At 36.8% G+C, this 8,899-nt stretch overlaps 1 long non-coding RNA gene across 1 annotated transcript in view; it reads right to left on the reverse strand.

Moving 5' to 3' along the window:
* The window catches only part of LOC106516583 (uncharacterized), a 10,431-nt gene extending 6,289 nt beyond the window's left edge, over positions 1-4,142 (reverse strand). Inside the window, exon 1 of the long non-coding RNA XR_001310114.1 lies at positions 3,460-4,142. This is a non-coding gene — a long non-coding RNA (uncharacterized LOC106516583). The remainder of the gene's footprint in view (positions 1-3,459) is intronic.
* Between the last annotated feature and the right edge of the window lie 4,757 nt (positions 4,143-8,899).

Below are 8,899 nucleotides of genomic sequence, written 5' to 3' on the forward strand. Positions count from 1 at the left end.
GGTGTCAACGATAGCCATGTGATGTGAGTATCAGTCACATGGAGGCAGGGCTTAAAAGCCTGAATTTTGCCTGAAAGTCTCAGACTGAAGAAGTCTCTTGGAGGAGAGACGAAACGTTTCATTAGAGAAGAACCTGTCCAGAAGACCTATACAATTTTTTTCTTTTTGATAATTGGTTGCGAAATGCTCCTCCAGCTGTTATTTTTTTTACCATTTACTTTTACAACCTTGCAGTGCAACTTTTTCAATGTGTTGCTGGCATCGACTTCAAAACAACTTATAATGTTATACTGTGAATAAAATGTGGGTTTATATGAATCATTTGTCAAAACCCGCGTTGTATGATGTCCACGACTGGTGCGAGTAAACCCTTGGAAGGTAAATGGTTGTGCCAGGCTGACTAGAGTCAATCATCCACTAYAGTCCTGTAAAGTGACAAACGCCTAAATGCTCTCCTCGCATCGAAGTAACAACCGTTTCTTCTGCCTGCATGGCCTCCTTATTCAGCATGAGAGCCGCTTGCATAAGAGCCAGACATGAATGGATCCAGGGCGACAGGAGGGGAAAAAGTTAGATGGAAAGAACTCATTAGGGAGAGCTGCATCGCTCCTTGTAAACCCATCTCGGTAATGTAGAAAAATTGGTGAACTGGCCATGGGTTCTGAGAGATCTCATAACATTTGACAAGTGGAAACCACCACCAGGCAGCTAATGGCTGCAATGTCATGAGAGCAAATAAAAAGGCATGAGTTTGCATGCATGTGAGCTCCGTGGCTCTGGTCATGTGAAACACAGTTTGCGAGATGCGATTCTCCGTCTCCCCCGAGTTTCAGAGCAGATTTGTTTTGCTGCCAGGCCAGATGTGAAACGAAGAGAATGTGTGCATTACAAACAACAGAAAAAAAAACAGGAGAGGAATAAAAACGTGTGCTTCATTAAGTACTCAGTTCCCAGGTGGGCATTTGGCACAGCAGTGTTGTCCCTGTGGAGCAAAGCATCACGAGGTGGAGAGGCGATGAGCAGAAGTATCCTTGAGTCCACAGCTGCCAACGGTACCATTACTATCAAAACTCCAGTAACTGAAACCAAACAGTGTGACGCGCTGCTCACTTCCTGAGCCAATTACAGTGACCTATTAAGAACAAACGCTGCTTCAGCAGATGGGCAAAGTGCAGGTGTGGTCGTTCACGTTCCTGATGATGGGAAAGAAGAGGTGATTCTGATGGGATTTTAATGACCAAATAAAAACATTTTACTTCTTACTTTAATTTGACAGTGACTTTTTGTTGATTATTTTAGAAAAAAGTTTAATTCTGACAATGCCTTATAGCTAATTATTATTCTGAGTGGGACAAAGAACAAAAGAAAATTATGACGTCCTAAAATAACTCTGATCTCAAATTATTGCACAGCTGTTTATGCAAACGCCATTTTATAAACCTTATGGCTATCAGTTTCAAATTGCAAAAACTTCTATGATTATCTGCAAGCTCAAATATAGACAGAAGCAGCTAACTGGAAAAGTCCTCTGAAAAAGGCAAAACTGAGTTTTTAGCAATAAAAGAAGACGAGCTAACGCTAAATTGGGTTTTTTTAAAGCTGCTTAAATGTCACAAAATGCTAGCTGAGAATTTCAAACAACTAGCTAAAACAACAAGGTAGCTAGAGGCTAAAAGTAGCATAATGTTTGATGGAAGCAGCAAAAAGTCATCTCAAAGCTAAATGTACAAAAAGCTGAAAAGCTAACAGTAGCAAAATGCTGGCTAAAAGTAGCAAAATACTAGCTAAAAGCTAAGTGTAGCAACAAGGTAGCTAGAAGTAGAAGTAGCAAATGTTACCTAAATGATAAAAGTAGCACATCATAAACTAAAAGCTAAGGTAGTAAAATGTTAGCTAGAAGCAGCAAAAGGTGATCTAAGAGCTAAAAAAGCTGAAAAGCTAAGAGCAGCAAAATACCATCTAAAGGAAGCAAAACACTAGCTAAAAGCTAAATGTAGCAACAAGGTAGCTAGATGCTAAAAGTATAAATAGCTAATGTTACCTAAGTAGTAAACCACTAAGTAAAAGCTAACGTAGCAAAACTTTAGATAAAAGCAGCCAAAGACTTAAAAGCTAAATAAACAAAATGCTGAATGTTGCAAAATTCTATAATGAAGCAGTTAATGGTTATCTAAAAGCTAAATGTAATAAAAAAAACAGCTAAAAGCTAAACTAGCTAAACGTTATTGTAGCAACAGATAGGTAAAAAGTTCAAATGGGGCAACATCATCTTCTAGTTCATTTTTATTTCCACATAAGTAAAACGATGTAAAGAAAAATTTTTCAATAAAACAATTTGAACTTGCTTTTGCAACCTTTTCTCTGTGATGAAACAAACATCACAGCTGAAATCCAAACAGCACCACAGGGAACCCACACGCTGCGATCAAGGAACACATTAGGCTGCATAGCTCACAGAGGAATTCCCTGCAATATAAAATTAATCCAAACACTCAGAGGTAATTAGAAGCTTGAGGAAGTTTATGTGCCACGCAGCTGTGACTTAATTTAATATCACCATCTTCACAAAACGGCGTTATTTAGTTGACTGTTTCCCATACGTTCCTGAGCTCATCTATATTTATTATAACGCAGGGGGCTGAGGGTGGAGATGAAGAAGCAGAGAGCGGTGAGTCAGAGCTGTTTAATGGTTCTGTGTTTAAAAAGAAGACAACTCTTCTGCTGGGTCTCCATCACGTGAGCACTTTCCCCCGTGATGGAGACCCAGCAGAAGACAACTCTTCTGCTGGGTCTCCATCACGGGGGAAAGTGCTTACCTTAAATCTTTCTTGTACTGCTGCGAGCAGAGTGACAGTATCTTACTCCTGAGACCGAGCATCTGGTTTTTATGGGTAATTGAACAGCAGAGGAGGAAAAAGGTCTATAGCACTTATCCGTTAAACAAGTGTATCTAAACCAATTGGAAGGTGAATTGATACAGGGATTGTCTCCGCTAGCTTTAAGCATTTTTTATTTTATTTTAGTGTGATATGTTTGTGTATCATGATTGTTTGGCACAGGAGCGATGGTCTTATCAAGGCTACATGTGTCCTGGTGTAAATAAGCCTGTCACTTTAGCCGCTAGTTCATATGTAATAGAGAACAGGGCTGAGGGATGACGGCTCAGACGCTTTATGGCGCTTCCAGCAACACTTGTCAAGGGAACTGGCGCTACAGGACAGCTTAGATGCCCGTAAAAAATATGCTTTGTTTGTGTAGTTCACAATAACCCAGCAGAGAGACACACTATAAAACATTTTCAGTCATTGATTGGAGACAAATATCCCAACATGGAACGGTCACAAGTTTTATTTCCTCAAATACAACAATAAAGGAGTATCTAAAAATACATACATAAAAAAATTTCTGCTGTTTTAAAGTGGCATTCTGTGAAAAGGTTATGAACAATTATTATCTTACCTGATGTAGATAGCTCTTTAGGTGACCACGGTTTGGACAAACAGTTCAAACTGATGAGCTTGAAAGAAATTTTGTGTATTATTAACTGAAAACTTCAGATCCAGTCTTGTACAGTATGTTCAGTCATTTACTTTAAACATAGAAAGAGTCAGTATGTTTCTATCATTATGACCCTCTTTAACAGGATAAACAAAGTTTGTTTTACATTACGATGTCTGATGTAAAAAGGACCGCCTCCAGGGGTGTGACCAGGAAGTTAGGTTTATGTACAAGTGACTTTATGGTGATCATCATTATTCTTTTTTAGAACAGCTGCTCCTGAGAGGGTTTGTTTTTGTTTTGCTTCTRATAAGACTCAAGGCCTCAACCTCACAGCTCCCGCCTGGCTGACAAGCTGTGAGCTGGAATGGAGTTCAGGTTTTTGAATAAAGAATTTTAGAAGAGAATCAACTCTTTTTTTTTGCAAACTTATTCCGACTTCCAATACTGATCATGTTTTTTCTTACATGCTAATGGTTAATACAAAGTAGGGCCAAGACTAAAGTGAGCTGCTGCAATATTAAAACTCTACTCTCAAAAATTAAATAGCTCACACAATCRTTATTTAATCTACTTTGGTCTTTGCTACATTTTAACTATCCGTTTTGTCTTTAGTTCAATCAAAAATAAACTATTTCTTTAAACCCTGGTAGCTCGAAGAGCTATTTACAAAAGGTGTAATATTAACTGATGTATCATTTTAAAAAGTGCATTTATAATTCGGTGTTCCTTTTGAACTTTTTTTTATTATTTAAACTTTAYTCTAAGTTAATAGGTTGATTATAAATTACAAAAGTTTTGCTCTCCTTGATTTTTTATTAAGGTTTTGTTTAAAAATGTCACTTTAAGAGCTGGGGGGACTTTGATGGATGCAACCCAATAATCACTAAATAAATAAAAGCCCAAAATGAGGTTCCCATTTTAACCAGGAAATCTTCCACCTCCTGTGAAGTCTCTGTGGGATTCGATAAACAATATAACTACAGTTTTGCTCATACTAAAACAAAACTTAGAAAACATTTCAGACATATTTATATTTGCTGCATTCATTTATCACTTTAYATAACTATAAGTATTGCCGCTACTGTCCAACTTCCAGAGAGTATTGCACTTTGTTCCACCGTCAACCTTTAAATGTCCAGTGTAACAGAAAACGCGTTGCTATAATTTTCTTAATTAGTTGTGTCAAATATGCAGTTTTTTAAAAATAAATATTCTGTGCAATAAACAACAAAATAAAATGTACTCAAACTTATTTTCTCTACTTTGTTTTTACCTGTCTTAACAACTGATGCCATATGTTAGAATCTAATCATATTCTGAAAATGATCAAGGCCAAAACTCAGTAAAACGTCTCCTTTGAAAAGTCTGGGAAACATCTGTCACAGGCAGAAACATCTGTCTGACCACGTAACAAGCCCAAAGTACCACAAAAATCAACATACATGCGTACAACCCAGACACGTGTGGTTCTTTGAATATAGTGTCTTTGTTGAAAATATTTTAAGGCTAATTTAAAAGATGCCTCGTGTTTCACAACAAGTTTCTTCCTGAAGTTTAAGATCCACGGTACCAAATTCATGAATTTTTTTTCTCTTTTTGAAATCCTGATTTGTCTGGTGTCTGCGCTGAACAGATGGTGTTGTCTACCTCACAGGAAATAGGAGCAACAAGTGTGCAATTAAAGGCCTGAGGAGATGGGAAAAGGAATCTGACAGGTAACCATTAAAAAAATAAAACATTTCCGATACAAACCAACAAATTAATTAACCGCTGTGGTGCAGTTGTTGAATTCAATTTCTTTAAGTAGTTTATGTGGAATCAGAAATGCATTTATTTATGATCATCAACATAAGGGCGATGTTTAAATTTACACTTCTGATACATTTTCTGGTCACTAAACATGCTGCTGTGTGATGTAGCATGATGTGGTGCATGTTCAAACACATGCAGATATTGTGTGTACAGTATAATTGAGAAAGTATACAAAAATCAGTTAACTTTCTTAGTTATAGCCAGTTTTGTGTTTGCCATGGCCAATACATGGTGGCAGCCATCTTTAAYTAGGTTAAATCCAAACGTTGATCAAGTGTGAATACTTTGAGAGTTCTCAAAGTGGGTTATCTGTTTTTTGTTTAAAAATTAATGGTTAGGACATGTTTTAAAATGTTTTAAATCACCTGAGTTTTCTTAAAATGACACTTTTTTACGGTCCCTGTAGAACCTTTTTCTTAAACCTGCCTCGGTAATACTTGCTCCTCGCGTGCAGGTCGAAATGGCTTCACCTCATCTTTCATTCAAGCTGAGTCAGTATCAATCACTCGACACTCCTRTGACAGAGTGGCAATCTAATAACGGCAGCAAAAATAACTTCACTCGCTCAATCCTTGACCTAACAAAGCGAGCAGTGCGTTCGGTTAAAAGCCACAGCTTTCACATAAAATGGATATTTTTCCCCTTCTTTTTTTGGGGGGATCAATTGCAGTGAAAACATTTGCACTAAAACGGCCACAGAAAGCTGTCTCTAATAAATAATTGCTGTTGTCTTGGGTTTATGCATTGCCTACACTTCCTCTATAGAGCAGCCCCATCTTTAAAGAAGAAATTCGGACTGCGGGCTATTTAGCCTCGAAAGAAACGACGATGCAAGCAGGTTTCTGGAGAAGAGGAACCATCTCAGCATGTGTAGGGCTGGAGGAGAGACGCAATTTCCGTCAAACGACTGTGCTGATGCGCCTCACCGGACACGGAGGAAGCGGCGAACATTTAGATCGTGTCAAGTTCAAACAGACACAGCAGTTTATCTGCAAAACGTAAGGAGAGTGATGTTTAAACAACAGAATCCTGCATTTGAATCTTTTAGGCTTTACTGAAAGTTTGAATTAGCTTTCTATTATGATGTTAAGCAGAAAAAACCAACACATCATTTCTGCTTATTTGGTGTTTTTTGAGCTGTTTAGAATCAGCATACTTAATAATACAAAACTAATGTTCTAAAATTAGAAGAAATTGCAAATTAATAGCCTCCCACACGAACCCTGTTGCCTCTGGTGTGATTGCAGCTCTTGTTACAATGAGAATTTTCAGAAATAAGCAATGAATTCAAACTAAAAGAAGAAAGAGAGGTCAAATCTTATGTCTTCTCATATTCAAACCAAACAAACACAAGCAACCCTTTCCAGGATAACATATCAATATTCAGATGATGAAGTCTTTAATGCGGGGCCAAGAGAAGCTCGCAGTTCTCCTCTCAACACTATGGGGAGTTTCCACTAATGATCAAAATAATCAAAACATGAAATAAGCACCATATAAATAATGCAATTAAGCCTGCCCATTTAGAATAAGATACCCTACATCAACAGAGTAAAGCCTTTTGTATGGTTGCAAGGAATCATGGTTCATTTTTCAGCTTAAAAAAATGTTGAGCAATTAAAAAAAGAAATAGCCAAAAAACGCCAAATTTTTTTTTTCCTTCAACTTTTTAAATTTTTGCTCACAGAAAAGTTCTGCAAAATCAAAGAATTGCAAATAAATAACATACAAATGTTGCAATGCAATCTAAGGAAAGCTTTAACTAGATTTAGGTAAATCAACACACTCAGAAATTGAGGATTATGAGAGATGCAATCTTAGTTTTCAAACTGATTATTTGTATATGTGCATGCGTGTGTGACCCATCATATTGAAATGAGGACGAAGTCAAATTTGGTCAAAATTACCTAATTACATTTTCAGATTCTTGGCTTTAAAAGCTACATTTTTGATACCTGGATCATTCTGATATCATAATTAAATCCATATATATGACTCAATTTGTCTTGTTGGTTACAATAATACATAAATATTTGGTCTGAATCCTAATTTTATGTAATTTTAATGAGGAATTATTGATGTCCTTATAAAGAGGAAACCTCAAATTATATTTGAATATTGAGATTTCCCAGCTAAAAAACAACAACAACACTTTGCTAGCTCACAGGGAAAATCTTAAAAAATTTAAGGCGTTTTTCCTCCAAATCAGGTTTTTTGTTGCTACTGCTCAAAATAGTGCTTCCTAATTTAGTTTTATGATTATATTTCAGACAGTTCATTCAACCGATACATTGATAAGGCTTTTATTATATTTTGACTACCTGTAAATGCAATTTTTGTTAACATTTTAGTCAAAACACTATATTTGCCTATTTCTCCATACACCACTTTTGGACTTAAAACTCATTTCGATGTGATGGGTCACATATTTTAGGGGTGCAACAATACACGTACCCATATCGAGCCGTTCAATACAGTGCTTTAGGTTCAATACACACTTGTATCGAACAATACAGATATTTAAAATTATTGTTATCAACTTGTCTTCTGAAAATGCTGTGTTGAAGAAAGGCTCATTGGATCTGTGTTCAACTACTCAACCTAGGCTGTATTGTCGAGCGCAGATCCACTAAGAAACTTGCTGTTTCAGCAACATTTACTTTAAAAACTGTACTTTTGAGGTTAAACGAATGTTCGTACTTAATAATTTAAATAAATTACAAGTTAAAAAAAAGGCATGGAATTTTTTCTTTTTTGTATCAAAAAAATATCGAACCGTGAGACTAAAGTATTGAACTGAACCGAATCGTGAATTTTCTAAACTACACAGCAGGAATCGTGTTTACAAAACAAAACACTGCAAGTTCATGACTTTATGACAGATGGCAGCCTAAAGGTCAAAAAGACACAGGACGCTCACTGCAGAAGGATCATTCCCGTAGGATGCCCCACGTTTGTGTCTATGCTGAATCCCCTCAGGAGATTTGCCACCAAAGGCTGTTTTTGAACTCAGCATGCTATAAAGAGACAACCCCTCCTCTTCTCCATGAAAGCAGACAGCACCAAGCTCAGACCTACAGCTCTGTAGACTTTTTACATGAACCCAGAGGGAACAAAACTACTGTAATTTCATGTTCAGCATAAAACATTCTCTGTTGCATTTCTAAACGTAGAATAAATCTGGTGACAGAGATCTGAATATTTTAAGATTTGTACAGACAATAGAAAAGTATTTGTTTGAAAGGTTACCACTAATGGAAACAATCAGAACCCTACATACAAACTGTTGTTAAACTACTCCTTGATGCAAAACAGTTTGGTAAAACAGAGGCTTCACATCAGAGCTCACTGCTCAACTCCCACGTCTGATTAGATCATCTAGTCCTAACTTAATAAGGTATAATTTACCCTTAATTTAAGAGGTGTGACCTTATTAGGCTGCGAGTAAATGGGTGGAGCAATAGCTGGGAAAAGATAAACGTAGAGGACAAACCTATTTTTCTTTTTAWACAGGAAGCTATCATTCTGAGTAATTCAGAGATGTATTTGTGGCTCTTACATCTGAATTTGAATTTGGGGGGGGGGG

Source organism: Austrofundulus limnaeus, unplaced genomic scaffold (assembly GCF_001266775.1).
Source record: "Austrofundulus limnaeus strain Quisiro unplaced genomic scaffold, Austrofundulus_limnaeus-1.0 Scaffold39, whole genome shotgun sequence".
NCBI lineage: Eukaryota > Metazoa > Chordata > Actinopteri > Cyprinodontiformes > Rivulidae > Austrofundulus > Austrofundulus limnaeus.